The sequence below is a fragment of the Argopecten irradians genome, chromosome 1, assembly GCF_041381155.1.
Source record: "Argopecten irradians isolate NY chromosome 1, Ai_NY, whole genome shotgun sequence".
Classification (NCBI taxonomy): Eukaryota; Metazoa; Mollusca; class Bivalvia; order Pectinida; family Pectinidae; genus Argopecten; species Argopecten irradians.
Window position 1 is genome coordinate 52918860 of NC_091134.1, and position 22486 is coordinate 52941345.

Below are 22486 nucleotides of genomic sequence, written 5' to 3' on the forward strand. Positions count from 1 at the left end.
GGTTAACTGTACCACAGGTCTGTAGGGTTTACTGTACCACAAGTCTGTAGGGTTTACTGTACCACAAGTCTGTAGGGTTTACTGTACCACAAGTCTGTAGGGTTTACTGTACCACAAGTCTGTAGGGTTTACTGTACCACAAGTCTGTAGGGTTCACTGTACCACTAGTCTGTAGGGTTTACTGTACCACAAGTCTGTAGGGTTTACTGTACCACAAGTCTGTAGGGTTTACTGTACCACAAGTCTGTAGGGTTTACTGTATCACAAGTCTGTAGGGTTTACTGTACCACAAGTCTGTAGGGTTTACTATATCACAAGTCTGAAGAGTTAACTGTACCACAATTCTGTAGGGTTTACTGTACCACAAGTCTGTAGGGTTTACTGTATCACAAGTCTGTAGGGTTTACTGTACCAAAAGTCTGTAGGGTTTACTGTACCACAAGTCTGTAGGGTTTACTGTACCACAAGTCTGTAGGGTTTACTGTACCACAAGTCTGTAGGGTTTACTGTATCACAAGTCTGTAGAGTTTACTGTACCACAAGTCTGTAGGGTTTACTGTACCACAAGTCTGTAGGGTTTACTGTATCACAAGTCTGAAGAGTTAACTGTACCACAAGTCTGTAGGGTTTACTGTACCACAAGTCTGTAGGGTTTACTGTACCACAAGTATGTAGGGTTTACTGTACCACAAGTCTGTAGGGTTCACTGTACCACTAGTCTGTAGGGTTTATTGTACCACAAGTCTGTAGGGTTTACTGTACCACAAGTCTGTAGGGTTTACTGCACCACAAGTCTGTAGGGTTTAGTGTACCAAAAGTCTGTAGGGTTTACTGTACCAAAAGTCTGTAGGGTTTACTGTACCGCTATTCTGTAGGGTTTACAGTACCACAAATCTGTAGGGTTTACTATACCACAAGTCTGTAGGGTTTACTTTACCAAAAGTCTGTAGAGTTTACTGTACCACAAGTCTGTAGGGTTCACTGTACCACAAGTCTGTAGGGTTTACTGTACCACACGTCTGTAGGGTTTACTGCACCACTAGTCTGTAGGGTTTACTGTACCACAAGTCTGTAGGGTTTACTGTACCACAAGTCTGTAGGGTTCACTGTACCACTAGTCTGTAGGGTTTACTGTATCACAAGTCTGTAGGGTTTACTGTACCACAAGTCTGTAGGGTTCACTGTACCACAAGTCTGTAGTGTTCACTGTACCACAAGTCTGTAGGGTTTACTGCACCACTAGTCTGTAGGGTTTACTGTACCACAAGTCTGTAGGGTATACTGTACCACAAGTCTGTAGGGCTTACTGTACCACAAGTATGTAGGGTTTACTCTACCACAAGTCTGTAGGGTTCACTGTACCACAAGTCTGTAGGGTTTACTGTACCACTAGTCTGTAGGATTTACTGTATCAAAAGTCTGTAGGGTTTACTGTACCACAAGTCTGCAGGGTTCACTGTACCACAAGTCTGTAGGGTTTACTGTACGCCGAGTGTTATTTTCTATATCATCTAGCAAGGTATCACCATACGGCACATCTGACTCGTGACGTAATCAATCTCAACAGGTACTTGAGTGATGTGTAGGTCACGTGTTACCGTAAAGTCACGGCAATGACATACGGGAAAGACATGTAAACAAGAGGGTACAGAAGGTCGGGGTTTTATCGAAAAGGGGACCAACATAGGTAAAACATAAGCGAACTGCAAACATACAAGAGTGATTTGTTCTCCATAGTAAACATATGTGGGCATTTGGGAATTATCTACAATATGTTCTTGCCAGATACTTTAGCCGATTTTCATGTAGTAAAATCTAGGTTTTAGTTTGGAAAAAATTACATCTAAAAGCTTACATATCAGATAAAGCAAACGGGTAAATCAAATGAATCATTCTAGAATATTTAGAGATATGCACGTGTGGCGTGTGTGTTTTGGATGGACATTAACTATATTGCGCTGTCTCAACGAACCGTACTTTATAGTGCTATCTCACTGAACCATACTTTATAGTGATATTTCACTGAACCATACTTTATAGTGCTATCTCACTAGACCATACTTTATAGTGCTATCTCCCTGAACCATACCTTATAGTGCTATCTCACTGGACCATACTTTATAGTGCTATCTCACTAGACCATACTTTATAGTGCTATCTCATTAGACCATACTTTATAGTGCTATCTCAGTGGACCATACTTTATAGTGCTATCTCACTAGACCATACTTTATAGTGCTATCTCACTGGACCATACTTTATAGTGCTATCTCCCTGAACCATACCTTATAGTGCTATCTCACTGAACCATACTTTATAGTGCTATCTCACTGAACCATACTTTATAGTGCTATCTCACTGAACCATACTTTATAGTGCTATCTCACTAGACCATACTTTATAGTGCTATCTCACTGGACCATACTTTATAGTGCTATCTCACTGGACCATACTTTATAGTGCTATCTCACTGAACCATACTTTATAGTGCTATCTCACTGAACCATACTTTATAGTGCTATCTCACTGAACCATACTTTATAGTGCTATCTCACTGGACCATACTTTATAGTACTATCTCACTGGACCATACTTTATAGTACTATCTCACTGGACCATACTTTATAGTACTATCTCACTGGACCATACTTTATAGTGCTATCTCACTGAACCATACACTTTATAGTACTATCTCACTGGACCATACTTTATAGTGCTATATCTCTGAACCATACTTTATAGTGCTATCTCACTGAACCATACTTTATAGTGCTATCTCACTGGACCATACTTTATAGTGCTATCTCATTGGACCATACTTTATAGTGCTATCTCACTGGACCATACTTTATAGTGCTATCTCACTGGACCATACTTTATAGTGCTATCTCACTGGACCATACTTTATAGTACTATCTCACAGGACCATACTTTATAGTACTATCTCACTGAACCATACTTTATAGTGCTATCTCACTGAACCATACTTTATAGTACTATCTCACTGGACCATACTTTATAGTGCTACTTCACTGGACCATACTTTATAGTGCTATCTCACTGAACCATACTTTATAGTGCTATCTCACTGAACCATACTTTATAGTGCTATCTCACCGAACGATACTTTATAGTGCTACTTCACTGGACCCTACTTTATAGTACTATCTCACTGGACCATACTTTATAGTGCTACTTCACTGGACCATACTTTATAGTGCTACTTCACTGGACCATACTTTATAGTGCTATCTCACTGGACCATACTTTATAGTGCTATCTCACTGAACCATACTTTATAGTGCTATCTCACTGAACCATACTTTATAGTACTATCTCACTGAACCATACTTTATAGTGCTATCTCATTGGACCATCATTTATAGTGCTATCTCACTGGACCATACTTTATTTAAGGATTAACTTGAATAGATTTTTTATGTTATGGAGATATAACACAAAAATCTGAGTGTACTCTAAATAAACCGCGAAGCGGTTTATGATGAGAGTACACTCAGATTTTTGTGTTATATCTCCATAACATAAAAAATCTATTCAAATTAATCCTTATAATTCAATTTATTAAATATAATCTCTTCAATATTCAAAATTCATTTTGGGACTATTTTGTCTATGAAATCATTACGCCGTCATCTCAGCCAATCAGAAGCAACGTTACAAACGGCGACGCCATTTTTTCCTTTATGGGCTGATAAAGTAAATTTTTAAGCCAATGAAAATGCTCGTAACAAGCAAAATTGAATTATAGTGCTATCTCATTTAACAATACTTTATAGTGCTATCTCACTGGACCATACTTTATAGTACTATCTAACTGGACCATACTTTATAGTGCTATTTCACGGACGAACCTTCATCTGTCCATTCGATCGAATGATGACCTGTATCTTTCTAGTTACAAAGGGCAAGTGGTAACCCATATAGGTTCAATCTTAAAATGAACGAATAAAGCCTAGTCAACAGTTAGTTGTCTCTTATTATCATACAATAGAGCCAATATATAACCTGCTCTATTAAGACCTAGTAATAGTTGACATGCATTACATGCTATGTATAGCTATACCCAATATTTTAAATTTGGCTTTATGAAGCGAGTATTATTATGATTTATACATTTATTTTAACATGTTTACTAGCTCAGTCAGTCATTTATATTTCACTGAGATATTCAACAAATGTTTGTTTTGTGTTTGCATGACAAATGAACTACCTCCTGCACCTGGTTACGTATAAAGTGTTTATTGAACATTAACAACTATATAAGGGCGAAGTGTTTATTTAAAACACACCTACTTCATAAACACAGTTATTAAAAGTTATAATATCCGTCTTGTTTACAATAAACCATTTCATTCTAGTTACGTTTTATTGTGTGCTATACAAACCCTAAAATAGTTCTTTCACATTTGTAAAACATGTTTTGTAAACTCGTGTAAAATCAATTTCTGATTGTATACAACATTCTGTCACGGAACAAAGTGATTGAGATATACAAAAAATGAAAATTCTGATAACAAGGTAGGCACAAGTATATGTACTTATATTTATTGATTCACATATGTAAATCAGCTTTCCCCGTCACTTGACCTTCGAATTTTGTCTGGCATTTTTCTAGCTCTTCTAGGAACTTCAAAACGCCACATTTATAGAATTATTTAAGTGTATGTGTAATCAAAACTGAAATAATGAAGTCCCCAGACAGGCAAAATTAGCAAAATCACAAATCCTCGTCCATAAAATAAACAAAACACATCAGTGTGCTATGATGTAATTTACCGGGTAAGAAATTTTATAGTACAATGTAACAGTGATATCAAATTGATATTTACATTTTGTTGTTATTTCCAATATTCAAAGAAAAACAATCATAAAACATATTAGTGTCAACCTATTTATTGCAATGCGGCGCCATTAATATCACTTTAAAATATGTTTCGATTTTATGCTATACACTGCACGTATAAGGCTTTTCAAAGACAGCCGAAATTGTAAAAACGTTGGCTTTACAATTTTGCTAACATAGACATCTTCATATGATTCTCGTGGTGTCTGTGTTGTCAGAAACGAAAACATGTGGCTAAAACATGAAAAAATAATGTTGATATCATATTGCTTGCCTTTAGTGTCTGGTATTTTACCTTCGAAATCAGATTCAGATTTATTTTTTCAGTTTATTTCTTATCCTTTCTTTACAAAGCATTAGTGTTCAAGTACGAAACACCTTACGTAAAATTCCTTATTCAGTTTTGTCAACTACCGTACATGGAGGCATACCGAGTTCAACTGCTGATGTAACAATACCTATGTATGATGTTATTATAAATATTGCAGCTATTATTTAATCTTAACCACATGCACGTATGTAAGCATTGTTATGGTGGATTTTCCCTTTCAGTTTTATTAAAGTTTACGTGTTACGAATATAAGTGATAGTAAATTCGTGAAAAGGTGTGCTGCATAACTGCATAAAAATGTCTTCTTATCAATAAAAAAACTTAACATATTTAGTGTAAATATACGTTACCCTACACCAAAGAAAGTGTTATAAATAATTAACGATATGAAGCTAAGGCAGGTGATAGTTCACTCATCTAAAAATATATCTGGAGAACGGACATGGCCAAACCAATATCCGGATTGTACAACCATTAAGGAAATAAATGGAAGACTAAAACATCATTAGCTTCATTGATTATCTTGCAATAGATTGTTAGCTGCATGTGCAAGTTCGTTAGATATGTGCTCAGGTGTATTATAACAATACTTTCTCTCTGATTAGCCATAACCGTTTATGTACTATACAAATACTTTTAATGCTATATAGGTGGTTACTCCGATTATTGAAAAACAATTACTAGATTTATAATGTATAGGTTTATGTAATCATATATCAAAATTAACACATGTCGCCAGAATTTAACGTTATATTATATAATATATATACATACTACGTAGATTTCTGAACTGAAATGACACAAAGCAAGCTGAAGTTTACTAAACTCAATACAATTTTCCAAAGAGAGTCGTGATCAACCTTCGAAATCGGGATTTGTAAAATCATAATTGCATTAGTTCCCCGTGAGTAATCTTTTGTTTAAAGTCTATCTTTTAAATGTGCGGTCGAGTGAGTGAGTGCGAAGTGAAATGGAATACATATGATTTTAGGGTTTATTTCACTAGCGATGTTATCGAGGTGTACCCTGGTCCAGAATACATAGATTGCCTACAGTCCCACAAAGGGGCTAGTTCGGTGTAGCGATAACCAAAACATATTATCAATGGAATTTAACACGTGTAGCGATATGTAGCGGAATAAACTTGTTTCTAATTTTCTCGAATTTATTTCTCTCAATGTCTTGTTTGTCCTCAATACTTCTCTTAGTCTTGACCATTATCACAAGATAAGAGTTGAAATAAGATTGAATTTATTTCTGCTCTGATTATTTTGTCCTAATTGGTTTGACTCCAACTCCTTGGGACCAATAACACTTGATATTTCTTCCCTATTTTAATGTTATATTATTATACTAGAACTTATGGAAAATATTTACCAAAATAAAAAGTTGCTCAAAACAACCTTTAGGTTTAAGATAAACAAAATGTTCCTGAACAAATTAATGATAGTTGAGAAAGTTAATGTTTTAAACACAATTTTGATAGGATCCATATCATGTTCCAGACGATATCGCTTATAACACAATTGTCGGCCAATGATTATTCTTCACTTTTAAGAAAGAAAATGCTTAGTAACAACGAAATTGCGAAGTATATGTAGCAACTTGGCATAATAAATCACAAAAATGCAAACGAGACATCGTACAATAACATAGAAATCTTTCATATGTGGATATGAAGGATAGGGATATTCTACTTGAGGGCAAAATACTCACAGTTTAAAAATATTTTGTGATCCCAAGCGTATTTTTGTGTCGAACCTTGACGTTTTATTGCAATATCACAATTATGAAATCCCGCCATTTTGAAAAAGTTTGAATGTATTTTCACAAATCCCGTTGTTTACACCAGCATAGTCTCTGAAAAATGTAAAAATTTTACCGAGATAATAGTAATAGTAGGCCCATACCATCCTCACCTCACAGTCGTATGTTTATGTTTCAATGTGTAGTCTACACCATTTATGGAAATCAGGGTAAAAAAGTTCCATTTATCAAGAAAAACACAATAATGTAGGTTCAGGGGTTTCGATATTAATAAGTAATTCAGTAACTGTTGTTAAAGTTTTTGGTGACCCGGTGGTTTAACTAGTACGTCGAATTATAAGACTTGTCTGGGACTGAATGTATTCCCATTGAACAGGTATTTTAGAGATTTATATAACAACGCCTTCACTCGAGAAAAGAGTGGTTTTTATATGATCTATTTTATCAATAACAATTTATTCTATTTCGCGCCGTTTTTTTTAATAAAATCACAAGAGTTTTATTCCGATATCCTGACGTTTCCATCTAGCCAAATTTTTATGCACTGTCCAAAAAGTGCTCGAGCGTTTTACATAAAAAATATATTTCAAGTTTCTTTAAAAAAATATTAATATTCACTAATAATTTTCGAATTCATCATGTTTCTGCAGATTAAGGTATGACAACTATTGAAAAGTGTATGTCAAACTTCGGCTGATGCATTTCACTGTGAAACATTTATGTATTATTCGGGCATTCCAAATGATATAAATTAGTCTCATTGCGTCATTCAAGACACGTATCCGGCTTAGCTCCAAATCTACTCAGATATTTATAAACCAATTTGTCAGTTAGCACATCTTTATAAGCCGTTTAAGTATTCAGGATAGCTAAAAGGGATCTCCGAATCACGAATAAAGGGACTTCTGACTTTGTATTAAAGTATAGCCGGGATATAGCTCGGTACCGCCATCAAAATCGAAATATTGTTGACAGATTTGAATCCCGTGTGTACGATTAATTTCGTTTCGGTTGATCCCTAAAGCAGGACTTTAATCCAATCTTATCGACATAGAACCCATATCAACGTATATATCCCTAACTTGAAGAATAGCGTGTACACTCTGGTGTACCAGGTCTATATGTACAGTGATGCACGAGATTGTATTAGGTTTATACGGCGTCATTATCTTGGTCAATACTAGTGTTTACTAACTATCTTCTGGACAGAGTATTATTATCATACGTTCTGGAACGTTGATGAAACTGCGGTCTGATATCATGTCATTATACATATAATGATCGGTAATAAAATAACCTTTATCCTCGGTTATCTTTATATCACTAATTTCTACATTTTACAGCTTCCCAGCATGTTTTTAGTTCAAGATGGCGACATAATTTATATATTGGACCTTTTGAAACGAGTTTTATAGTATTTTAAGTGCGAAGCTTGACGAGACACAAAGTTGAAACGAATCTTATAAAGTCTGATATGAATTGTACACAAGCAGTATGTAATTTTACACCTTATATGCACTTTAACATATTTTTCTTCTAAACTTGTTGAAAAAGAGCAACTATTTTGCTACCCAACCCTCTACTACATATAATGGTTGTCTACATACCAGTTTCACAATAGTGCTATCGTCTTGACGGAAAGGTACAAAAATGTATGGGGAAAAAGGATAGCGTAATAATTAAGAAATGGATACAAAATATTAAATCAGTATATAAATATATATATATTGTGGCATTGTATAGCCTGATAGTGTGGTATAGCAGCTTATTGCCACCCAGACAGACAGGTCTCCAGGTGCGAATCGATAAATTTACCTGTATATCAATGTAAGATAATGACACTTACACCCTGTATCTTGTTTAATATTGGTGCATAAGGAACAGAACTGTGACAACTATGGGTGAAATTTTCAAGAATTAGGGAAATCATTTAGTTCATTTCTTGTGAATTGTTTAACTAGCCCTTAATGGTCACTGAATATCATCTAGGGAACACTACGTAAAGGCATGATAATAAACATGTATTATTTCACCTCAATAACGATTTGAATAAGAGACTCTCTACGCAAGTTGACGACGAAGGACCTAATTCTATGTCTATTCTTTATTCTAATGTAATTTGGCCAAAGAAACATAAATTTAATTTATACAGAGTCAAGAGCTATACCTGAAAATAATTAGGGGGTCAAAATGTTTTAAATATATATAAAACACAAAAGTGATATATGAAGAGGCGATACTAGGAAATAGACTATATATCAATAGGTAGAGTGTTTAAAGGAAATCGTGACGACAAATGGATAAGAAATGACAGCAATGGGTTACATGTGGAATAAATGGGTTTATCAAAAAGATCGTAATACATGATATGTAATTCTATATTACTGTCGCTATCGGGTAAGTGATTGACGAATGGGGTTAAGGGGCATATCTGAAAATAATTAGGGGAAAGTGATACATAATATGTTAATATGTAAATTTAAACCAGACGTATTGAAAGGAAATAGCTATCTACAATGACATGCACGTTTAATTAATTCATGTAATTGAAATATCCGTCTAAAAACACTTATATATTCGATAAATCTCCAAACTGCATTGGGGCCATGGTGCGTAAATTATATCCTAAAGAAAGCCGAATTGTTGCACGAAAGATGTATCAGTCTCAATATGAAATGCCTCTACTCCTAAAACATTAATTATAAGTTACGTAACAGAGAGTAAGATATTGTGACTAGGTTTCGTCCTGGTGTTAAGTAGTCTGTACATAGAGAAACATAAGTGGGTAGTAGATTGATTAAATGTAGACAGGGACACGTGGTCCGTGGAAAGTCGTTACTTACCGTGTTTGGGAGCGAAAATCTTACCTCAGATACAAGTCGTTTATAACTGTTTGGTTTTGTAATTCCACAAGATGATTGTTTTCATGTACATGTATATACTATCGGAAGGTGTTAAAAATGGCATAATTACCAGAAAATGTATTTGGTTTGTTTTATATTTAAATATATATATATATATTATTTACTTATTTTTGCTGTTGCTGGCACTTCATTATCACCGTAAGGTAAAACTGACATAGTGACATTACAGTAGTTTTTATTGTGATTAGAGCTCTTATTGCTCCATGGTATGATCGTAATTGGAGGCTAATTTCTGAATGTTTTACTTCTTTGCAGTAGTTTTTATCCCACTTGAGGCATCATAACATTTCAACTGAACTAACGGTTACTACTGCCGAACTCAATTTATTTGGTACACGGACGTCTAGTTCTCATTGCCGTTGCCAGTGTAGTGTAGACAGAAAAGGGTGCCAGGATGTATTCAAGCAGTACGGTTCAGTGATATAGCTCTATAATGTCGGAACGATTTTTTTGCTATCATAAGAAATATGTTATCAAGAAATACTGAATATTGTCTCATGTGATACTAACCACATTAGCTTTACAAGTACATACAACCACAATTTAACCCGTTTTATATCTGATGGTTGAAAGAGATGATCGAAGAGTCCTAACAAGTTAATAGCTTCATGTGCCATCATATACTCACTGAGGATAAGAATATTGAATAAGGATCAAATGGCGCAGTCAAAATGTATAGCTTATTAATATCGTATGTATCTCTCGTAAAATTCTTTCAAAAAGTAAAAGTACATTTTGAAATATTTAAAAATGTATTAAAGCATGTTGTTATGTAGCTTATATTTTTCTGAAGACTGTTGATAGAAGAAGTAAAACGATGAAATCATACTGCGTAATTGCATATTTTTTGTCAAAGGATTGGAATACCGCTAAGTCAGCTTCGATGGATATTCAAATTTAATCCATGCGACCAGGAGATATATATTTGAATGTTTCCTTCATAAATATCGTGCATGGTGTTCCTTTCTTATTGTACAGATGGTAAAATATATTTTCATGTAGCATACTGATGAATCAAAATGCTGTTAGATGCCTGACAGAAATCCATCTACAAATGCATAACTCTTACAAACAGTGAAATACGTAAGCTGCACCTTTGATAAGCAAACACTAGCGAATAAAAGATTTACTTTTAAATTAGTTATACTTTAAATTAAATAGTTTTTCATTTGACATATAATTAAATACATTAAGCAGGTGACAAAATGTATTTTAATAAAACGCTATAAATCCAATTGATGTTAAACGCATTTCTTCCTACAACTTCATGACCCATATTCAGACGTTGAACTCATGAAACTGGATTATACTTTAAATTTTTTTCATTGGTCAAGTTTCTTTATACATGTATGGATAACGAAACAGCTGATAAAATGTATTTTAATAAAACGCGATAAATTAAATTGATGTCAAATTATAATGTATCCTACATGTATACGTCAAAAGACGCTGAACTGCATTTAATGGCCCCACTATAAACAGACGTCATTGATGGTACAAAGTCAAGTATGTTCGAAGGAAAGGATATTAACACATTCAACCGCACGTATATAGAGCTGGTGTTATGGTATGATTTCCATTCAATTTCACGACTTATTACAGTTCTTACTAGTTTAAAAATTAAATCACCTTTTAAAGCATTTAATGTACAATCTATAAGCTATAAACCCCGATTAAATAGTGCCCGAAAACAGTAGCCTTTTGAGGCGGCGTCTGCCGTTCCCTTGGTAACAATGTGAGGTGAAAGTTCTGGACACCCGACCCCTCCGTCAGAGAAAGGGGGAGGGGAAGTCACGCGCTATCAACAGAGGGTACAGAGTCGGTATTGTTAGTACCATATCAAGCATTATGTGATATAATATCCAGAATTTGCTGAATAATACTTAACGTTTTACTTTATGAGTTATTATCACGGCTGTGAAACAGAAACAAAAAAGATTCGATAACGAACTGATGACCTAGATATTATTGATCGTTGTGATATGTCAGTGTGATCATTATATGTATACTTTGAATATGATTTGCCTAAACTCAAGTGTTATAAAAGCTACTCATTGCGGTAATCTATAAACTAATTTATCGCCTGAAGGTGTTTGAACAACTTAAATGCATTAAGGACGATTCTATTGTGTCTTAAAAGTAAAATATTACTATTTATATAATAACAAAACAGACATCTGGTAACAACATACGACGCAAAACTTTTATATATTGATCATATTTAAAAATATAAACCATTTATCTTGGTTTACTTGAACTATCAAGAACTCTGCTTCAAACGTCGATGATAGTTCCATTAAGCTGTATAAAATGGACACATGCACGCCTTTTATATACGAGTTCAAAGGTTACTTTGCGACATTTCTGTGAAATGTTTTCTTATTATTTATGTTGCCTTTGTAGAGTAACATGTTACTGACAGCTGACTACTTACAGAGAAATTGATTTTGATAGGCCTAACTAGAGTCTGTCTTCATTTTACTTTCAACACCTGACAGTCGTTTAAAAATTTTACTTTGGCCGAGACTTATTTGGTGGTTGTTAATGTGACCTAGATAGACATGTTTGTGTCGCTATGACCTACATTGGTATGGTGGCTGTCTAATGTGACCTAGATAGGCAAGTTTGTGTCGCTATGACCTACACTGGTATGGTGACTGTCAATGTGACTTAGATTGGTAAGTGCCGATGATGAAGGAAAACCTAAGATAATATCCGCGCGAATCTGTTTTTTTTTTTTTTAATTTGTTAGTGCTTTGATATATTTCCTGATATGGTTGTGGTTTTGTTGTCGTATCAAATTTGAGGTTATTTTTTTGGTCACATGTTAACTATGCTCATAAAAATCTGAAAAGGTATAAATGTTCTTTCTCTCCCCCTTTTTCTGTCCTTTTTTAGTTCCTCTGTTGAAAGGTTTTCTTTTCAGATATTCTATCCTAGCCCGGTGTGTCCTCGACTATAAGTCCTGAACCCCGGAACAAGAGTGTGGATATAATCTGCTCTAATTCCTAACAGAAACAAACCAGATGAACAGTACCGGAAAAATTGCCCCAAACTAAATAAAGCCTAATAATTACAGCGAGTATTTGGCTTTACTAGGGCTGATTTAGTGTGTAATGAGTCTACTTAATTAAAGCTGAATATACATTGACACTGCTAGTACTACATGCGCTAATCCACAATCAGGCCTAATTAGTAAGGAGCTGGTGGGGCGCTGTAGGCCAATACACACAGGGACGTGTCGGGAATAGGTGAGCTGATAACATTCCCACGCACAGTTCTGTCTGTTTGTTTGTTTTTTCACCTCTCATTTAGAATTGCAGGAATATGCTGCGGTATATTATATGTATATTCCGTGATTTAAATTGTGTCCTCTACACTTGTAAAGAGTGGGTTTTGAGGAATGCTGCGGTATATTATATGTATATTCCGTGATTTAAATTGTGTCCTCGCTATAATATGCATGACCTTAAGTTGAGTTCGTAATTGTTTTTATTTCTGAGTTGAGTAATGGTCTTCAAAAGTGGAAGTCACAGCTTTTGATTAGCATTAAGCATTTTAGGAGAGGGTTGTTTCCAGTATGATGTGACTGGAAGGAGTGTCTTTGGCAGTGTGATTCAGTAAGAATCACTTGAAAGTAGAAAAAAGTTCCCAATTACACAAGATATTACAAAACAAAACATTTTGTGTAATCTCGCAATGAATGACGCTGCACAACCTCCAGTTTTTAGAGTAAGTAATATAAACGTGTCACAATTACCAATATATAGCTACTGATGTTAGACAAAGGTAGCAAAGGGAATACATCAAATATCAAACTGTGGACGGAAGAAACAACCCCACGATATTGAAATATTTCAAGTCAATGATCAAATGAAAAATCTTCATCAAACTGGTAGTATTGATGTGACAGACCTACAGCATTAATGATGGCAGACTTACAAAATGTGAAATATTGCCAATAAATTATTTTGAATGTCATGGTGTATATTTCGCGGTAACTTGTGAGAATGATAAATCGAGTATCAAAATAAATAAAAAGAGCCTATCAGGACGGCATCATTACTTTAAGAAGTGCATATAAATAAACATATCTGCAAACATTTTTTAAACAGATGGGTTAATGTGATAGCGAAAAATTGAAATTTGATTTCATTGGATTATATTTAGACTTAGAACAAACATGTGACTAAGTGGGAAGCATTTTAACAAACTACTGTCATATTAAGGTATTTTTCTATTGTGCGAGAACAACATATTAACATAACACTATCACAGACGAGAAATAATCCCCACATGTTTTAAATGACCCTTTAAATCAGCCTTAATGACGGAAACTGACCTATATAGGTAATGTGTTACATACTGTACTCCCAAACAATGCCAGCTTGTCTTTGTTCGTTTACGATCCAGTAGACTGTATTATTTTATAGTATCACTATATCTACAACTCTAAACAACTAGTCGACAGTTGTGAGATCCGTCACTTGATACAACTATTATATTTGTCCCACGCTAGTGTTTGATGTCTATAATTAGTAAATACAAATATTTACCGAATTTTCTTCCATATAAAGGGTAAACGGTAGAGCTTAATTTCGATTTCTCAAACCAGTGGGAAATTGATATTAAGTGCTAGCATGAAAGTTGATTTTTATTGTTGGTATGCATGGAGGCTGGGAGATTTTTTTATCAGTTTCTGTTATTTTGTTTAACTACTAAACAAGTAAATTGCAAACTAGCAAACTTAACAAAAGCAGATTTCAATGAGAATCTTCATTTTACCCTACTTTAGTAATCTCACTGTGGACATGTCAACCCTGAAAACTGTAACGCATTAAAAAGGAAATGATAAATGTTACATAACTTCTAAAGGCATAAATTGCATCTAAGATAAATCTACATGATTCTACATGCTATCGCTAATATCAGAAATCTTAACTCGTTGAAGATTTAAACTTTAAAAGTATTCCGAGTAGGCTCCCAGACATACCCGTGGGAACTGGAACCAGTAATAATAATAGTGTTTGTATACAAATGTATATAGGTATATCTTATCATCCTAATACATTTCAATTTAACACTATGTCGGGTCATGTAACTCTAATGATAGGGACTAATTAAATATCGGTAAAAATCAGGTAAGATTCTGGCATTCTACTACAAATACTAAGAACAGTACTACCCTCTCCTCAGGGATTGCCACGTGCGGATGTATATCTATATACGTCTGAAGCGCTATGATAGGGTATGCTTTTGACAGTTACTTTGTGACAATTATTTGACATTTAAACTCGTCCACCATTTACCACATACCTGTTGATTGGATTATTGGCCAGGTAAATTCGTCTGAATGCAATCCAGGTAAACAAGAAAACGTGTCCCCAACTGACACTTGGTATAAAATCCCAATGTCAATATGTATTCATAGTAATAATATTATCGGAATGGAATCTCTACAAAAACCCAACTCTTCAAGTCCTGGTCGAGATCGAACAAGGGTTGACATGTCAGCCAATGTCTGTGGCACTACAGTCATCCCTGCTTTCCTGTCGTTAGAGCGGGATTTCCTAGGGTTGAAACAGGATTTAAAGCTAATAGGTGCATAGACATTGTGGTATAGATAGGTTATGATATTTTTTATGTATGACAAAGAATGAATACCCGGGTTAGCCGTGTATGTTGGTGTCGTGTATTCACCTTAATATTAACACCAGAATACCCATCTATTGGGGCAGCTTTCCACACATCCGACTCACAAATCATTTCAAAAGCAATTCAAATGTTGCGTTATTGCATAACCTTGTTACGTTGGTTTCCAACAAAATATGGGGAAATGTTTCATTAAGAGTTTTAAAAGGCTTTTGTTCGCTTTTCCTGTTACTATAAAAGACATTAAAATAGGTTTTGGTTTGGAATAGCACCATATTGAAATGACACAAATTACATGTTTGTAAATCGTTCAATCTTTCTCCTCAAAACTTAGGGGAACATTTATACAGTAATTGGATCGTGAATATATATGATCCGTAATGTATACATTAACAAGGTCATTCCGGGGAGCACGGTGTCTGTTTGTCAATAAAAGACACATCCCGCAGTCGGCAGTAGTTCAATAACGAAGGAAAGTGAAGGTTGAAGACATGGATCAAACTTGTGAAGAATACGACCATGGAATTTATTTGGTGACAGGTCAACGTTAGTTTGTTCTCGTACGACACGAGCATAAAAATACCATCAATCTATAAACTTACTCAAATGTAATATAATGCTGACAAAAAATAATCCATTGAAATTAGTAAAAATGGCCTTTAGAAGCACAATCTGGAAGCATTCAAGAAAGTTAATAAGATCTTATAGAGAAAATATGATAGAATGTCAACGACAATACCCGACAAAAAATTCTAAGTCACGACCTCAACCACAAGGATATAGATGATAACACGAGCCATGAAAATTTAGGTAACAAAAAGAGCTGTGGAAATCTAGGTCATAACAGCAGCCATGAAAAACTAGGTCACGGCATACACAACACAAAGTCACGATATTCGTCAAAAAAAGGGTCACGACACTCGCCATAAAAATCTACTTGCTATAAAATATCTACGTCATAACAATAGCTATTGAAATCTAGGGCGCAACATTCACGATACAAAGTCTAAATCATGTTTTCGATGCAATGGAAAACATTTACTCTTCCGAAAAAAAAACAATTATGTATCTTGTGCCTTTTTCATAGCATTCCCTTTCGGTTTAAATTTTGAATTAAATGGTATGACATTGACCAATTCGTAAAGCAAACTTTTGGATCCCTCGAGAGATCCTCTTGAAGTACCAGTATGATATATTGTATGTTGTAATTACGACATCACAAGTGCCTTTTTGAAATCTCTTCAAACGTCCATAACCTGTGGCAGACGACAGCATATTTCCAGTTTACAAATCTGTCTCAACAAAACCTGGTCGGTAATAAATCAAGGATAAGTTTGTAAAGCCTTACACCTTTATATCATATATTTGTATGATGACGTCATGGGAGTTAGCATGAAGGTGGAAATGTCTGCAAGTCACAATGAAGACTAAAGAACGATATTATGCCCATCACCAGTTGCCAAAGCACAAACGCGTTGGCCGAGTGGTTAACGTTTCTGACATCACAAGCTCGCCATTTTGGTCTAAGAGTTTGAAACCCTATGTGAGACAATTGCCATGTCGGTATCAGTGGCTAACCATCCACCAAAAATACCTCCTTCCAATGACCCTGATTGTCTACTTATTTATGATACCGACATCTAAATCAATAAAGTGGGACCAATAAAGAATCAAAAAAAGCTAGTAGAAGGTATTTTACGAAGGCACGTATGTTGTGCTTAACCCAATCATGAAAAACTTATAATAGTCGTGTTTGTTTATTAAAAACCGGATGTTTAATCAGTTCAGGCTTTGTCAATAAAAAAGACAAGTAGGAATCTGAAGAAGTCATATTCCTCAAACAATATCCATGCTCATGGTTGACAAACTTTCTTTTAAGTAGCTTAAAACAAGAACCTGGAAATTAAAAGTGAAACCCGAAAATTCTCCGAAACCCATTAAATACACAATAAAGCATGTCTTAGCGACAACCTGCTTCTTTATTTCAGCCCCTATTTACCAACACAATCTGACCCAGTCTCTTGACTCTAAAGACAAGTTCGTTTTGTTTATTGTCTTTGTAGACAGGTTTGAATACATCATTTATATTAAGAAATCAACACTAATTGTGTCTAAGGGCACAACATATATTTTAGAATGGGTTTTTTTTCCATTATGAACCAAGGTGCTTCTTAAAAAGCGTCCGTGATCTTCAACAAAGACAAACGTGCAGGGCAGAAGCAAAAACATCTGATATCTTATCATGATTGATTAATTTACTTAATGAATTGGTCAACAAGAACCCGTCATATTTAGATGCCATAACCTTGTCGTTTATAGAAATGTATAAACTATAGAACGGATTAGGGAAACATGAAGTATTCACCAAGCACAACGTCAATAAGTGTTGTCAAATCAACACTGAAAGACGGTTTGCATCGTATTCTACACAAATATTTCATTCGAATGCCAATATATTCGGATACTAACACAATAAGATGGATGTGGTTGACGTCAATTAATGACAATTTGTGTATATCTCTCCAGTGAAGGACTGATCAACACTAATTGTGATATCACGCACTGACAATGAAACCCAATGGGAGGAATAGGCTGTATACAAAGGGTGTTTAAATTACGACTTAAGTGGTATAAATACTTACAGTGTCGAAACATTAAGTGCCAACGTATATATCACATATCGGACGAGGACTTTCAAGGAACCCGAATACATGTAGACTAACAACAAGACCGCGGCACCTAATGTGGAACAAACATTGAAATCAAAATTGGAAAGTACCCAAAAGTACAAACAGATTCGGACCGGAGAAGGGTATTAATTTATTGGGCACTACAAGAGCTCTGATATTGGTAGAGAGCTCTTCGTCGGATAGCTAAAGAAACTATATACCACAGACGTAGATAAGGGTAGGTGTAGAAAGTTGTTATCGGCTGAGTAGACATATTTTGTTAATAATGTGGCCAGAATTTATCACAGGCCTTTGAATGGCGATCCACACCTTACCATGAGCCTAGGCAGACGTGCTCGGCTATACCGACTGTGATAAATACAGTATCGTTAGGGTTCAATAGCATTATACTGTGGGTTGTTGGGCAGAGTATCGGGTCTCATGTTAACTATATCGGTATCATTACGTACATCTCTGGAAGATTTATCGATTATAACATATATTTCCTCTATATTATTGATAGCACGTGCTTTTGGTTTGTATACATTTGATAAATTATGGTAAAAAAAACACGTTTTTCAATAAAAATGAAAATGGATATTTCCAAAAATGTTCATTCATTACAGACATTTTTTTTTTTTATAAAAATTGAATATTTTTTTCACAAAATTTCAATTAATTACTGACATTTGTTTTCTATAAAATTGAAATAGGTTCTATTTAAAAAATCAGTTTATTTTTGGCGTTTGATGCAGATGAGGTTACTTCAACCTTGAAAAACCCAATTATCAACCGAGGCGAAATCTAGGTAGACTTGACTTACTAGTAATAAGTATACAACAATATCATATTTATATCTCCTGAATTGGTACCTATGTAGAGTAGTGATGAATAACAAAAATATGTTTTAAGACATGTTACTGTTTTTTTGTATCTCATAGATCGTGATGAAAAAAAATCAGTTATCTGGCTATAAGTAATGTTCATATTGATGTTACGGTGATTCTACTAGTACAGTTGGTAGAATAAACGATAATGATTCACGATGAAAAATTCATGTTAATGTGAGTAGGTCTTGTTACCTTGTCTATAAACAAAGCAAGCAACTCGTGCAAATTCTCCACGAGACCTTTTCATAATGATACAAAGTCATATTCTGCAGGCATTTGAACCACGATGTATTTAGTGAACTTTAACGTTTTAAATTACGTCGTGCTAATTGTTGCACTAGTGCCAAATTGCCTTTTCGTTATTTGCAATGATGTTCTTTAACTTTCATGGCTCGAAATAAAAGACGCAATCTTACTGTATAATTAGGTATAATTGGAATTTTATTTGATCTTTTGACGAATGTGTAATAGCCCAGCCCATAATCAATTTGCTTTAGATGGCTATATACTATTTAAATGGTTAAACTGTAATATATTTTCATTGTTCGTTCAGGAGTTTAATTTGTCAATTACAGTCGTAGATTTTCTATGCAGGTTTTCAACAGAGCTTGGTCGAATAATGAGGTTTTTTACCGGTGACTTTAACAATTTCTACTGAGTAACCCACAGAGAGTGGTAAGTATTTCGGAATGATAAGGTAATATTAATCAAATAACAGACGTTTAATTTCCCAGTGTAATTCCCAGTAATTTATTTGTATGATTTCATATCTATTTAAGTTAATATGTGTGTGCCACAGTCTGGGACATTTGACTGTTGATTAAATTTCAAATTCAATTACGTCGAAATACCAAATCCTCCATTGATAAGAGTGTTTTCACCATTTATAGTTCTATTTTCGATGTTAAATAGACCAATATGAGAAGTATTTATGTACATACAACAAAACAACTACATAAATATGACGACGTCTCCCGATAAATCGATTGATTTTATGTTCGATTTGAGAAAACGTACACTTTTGTTGACCCCTAAACACCCCCTTTGATGTTTTTACTGGAGTAGATCTGTCGTATTCTATCGTCAAATTGTCCCCTTGTGTCACCAATAAACACATAAAAAATAAAGACACGCATAAAATCTCACTTTAAATGCAATCAGTAGGTGCGGATATTACACGAGTTTGTATTTAAATCTCCTATCGGGCGAGATCCTAGTATATAGACAATTAACCGAGGGATGTAGGTAGTTAAATTTAATGTTCAGCGACGGGGTCAGAAGAGGGACAGAACGACATTAGTATGTACAAATCAATGAGTTAAGATATCGATTGTGTAACTATCGACTGATTTAGTGATTAAAGTCGTCAACGAAGACAAGTCACCGACGATGACGACGACGAACACATTTGCAGAGTCAAACTTTTAAGATTTTATATGACGAGTTAAGATATTGATATATTACATGTGTAGTTCAGATTAACTTTTAGCACGTGATATCGTTTTAGCTATTTTAAACTCTTAACGAACTGATTTTAGCTCGATTTAAATCGGTTTAGGATATGATCTCTTTTAAGCTTGGAAAAATGCCTAACGTTTTAACGTGTCAATAGAGTAAAAAATAGAGTTTTGGAGTGATAGCATACTTAAAACATTCGTTTTTTGTGTAGAAGTGCAAATGCCAAATTATGTTGAATGACTCGTTTATATTCATATAAAATTTTGTTTGACTAGTTTCTTTTAATTTGACGGATAAGTGATGTTTCTGTAAAATTTCGTTAGACTATTTTATGATCCTGGAAAATTTATATGTATATTTGGCCGACCAAGGTATGGCCTGCAAAATCCATGTGACCAGGTTATGGTTGGTCAGTAGATCCCCTTACCCTTCATACAGTGACCAGGTTATGGTTGGTCAGTAGATCCCCTTACCCTTCATACAGTGACCAGGTTATGGTTGGTCAGTAGATCCCCTTACCCTTCATACAGTGACCAGGTTATGGTTGGTCAGTAGATCCCCTTACCCTTCATACAGTGACCAGGTAATGGTTGGTCAGTAGATCCCCTTACCCTTCATACAATCCTAAATACACCTTCCTTTATCCACTAATCTTAAAATACAACTTTAACTACTCTATATATAAGTCCATGCCGTAGATCACTGAGATCTGTACATACGTAATCAACTTACCTTTCGCCCAACGGTAATGATGCTTCCTGATTTTCCAATAACTGTCGATTTCTACTTTGTTTTCGTCTATTTAGGAGACTCTCATTTTTAAACACATCTGTTACCTGTACTTAATAAACTGACAGGTAATTTGTCCCCTCCAAAGTCACTTTTCCTGTGTATGCTGGCTCTCTATGACTTCCGAGTGACTAAGGGTACACAGTTATAGGTATAATGTTACCTACATGTCTATATACCTGCTATATATTGGGTGGTTTGATGATCACACCATGGGACCGTGCACGTCGCCAGTGGACGGCTATAATACATACACAGAGATTTAAACCCAAAACACATTAGCAATATTTCAATGTTGGTCGCTTGGTATCAAAGAGGTCACGTGCACACCTTTCGATCAGAGAGTCAAGGCTCGAATTCCCTATCGACGTGTTTTTTTACTCCGGTTTCTCCCCGCAGTTAGACACCAAACAAAACTGAAAATTTGTTACAATGATATGGTTTGGTTTGGTTTGGTTTGGTTTCAGTTGGAAGATGAAACGTGATGGGGGGGTAAAGGTCCTCAATATTTCGTAACACCCCACCTCTCGAGCGCGCCCTGCATTCACTGGGGATAATTGATATACTTTTTTTGACATATATCATTACATATAATCCTTGTACATATCTATAGACAGTGGCGTCGCTAACAGGAACTTAACAAATACGCAAATTATCGAGCGGTTTTGGGGGTCCTTGGTATCCCCTGAAAAAACATTACGATTTAGAATGACTGAGATGTGTTTTACAATGTGTTTTGATGATTTTTCGCGAGAATTTGGTTGTTTGGGGGATCTGGGGGTGTCCCCGGGAAAAAATTGTACGATTGAGAATGGTAGAAATGAGTTCTACGATGCTTTTTGTTCAATTTGCGAGCGCCAATGGCGCGAGAATTTTGTGTCGGGGGGGGGTCCAGAGGCAAAAAGACATGTTTGCCCCCCCCGTCCTGGGAAACCGGGGGAGGAGGGGGAGGGGGGAATTGCCCCCCTGCCCCCCGCTTCCTACGCCCCTTGGTTTATCATATTTACGTCCTATTAGCAGCCAGAGTCCTCCCGTGTATGCGGTGTGCTGCGTGTATACAGTGTGAAGCGTGTGTTTTAGGAGACTGCGATATATTCATGCTGTGCCTTCTTGTATAGTGGAACTCTTATTCTTTTTATAGT

The 22486-nt window shown here is 35.2% G+C and overlaps 1 protein-coding gene across 2 annotated transcripts in view; it reads right to left on the reverse strand.

The window, feature by feature from the left end:
- LOC138332918 (uncharacterized) overlaps window positions 1-21567 on the reverse strand; it is a 37772-nt gene extending 16205 nt beyond the window's left edge. Inside the window, exon 1 of one of the 2 annotated variants that reach the window (XM_069280950.1) lies at window positions 21288-21567. The gene's annotated coding sequence lies outside the window, so the exon portion shown is untranslated. Of the gene's footprint in view, window positions 1-15202; window positions 15341-21287 lie in introns of those variants that run through there. The other variant, XM_069280979.1, reaches the window with a different exon arrangement.
- Window positions 21568-22486: the final 919 nt, after the last annotated feature.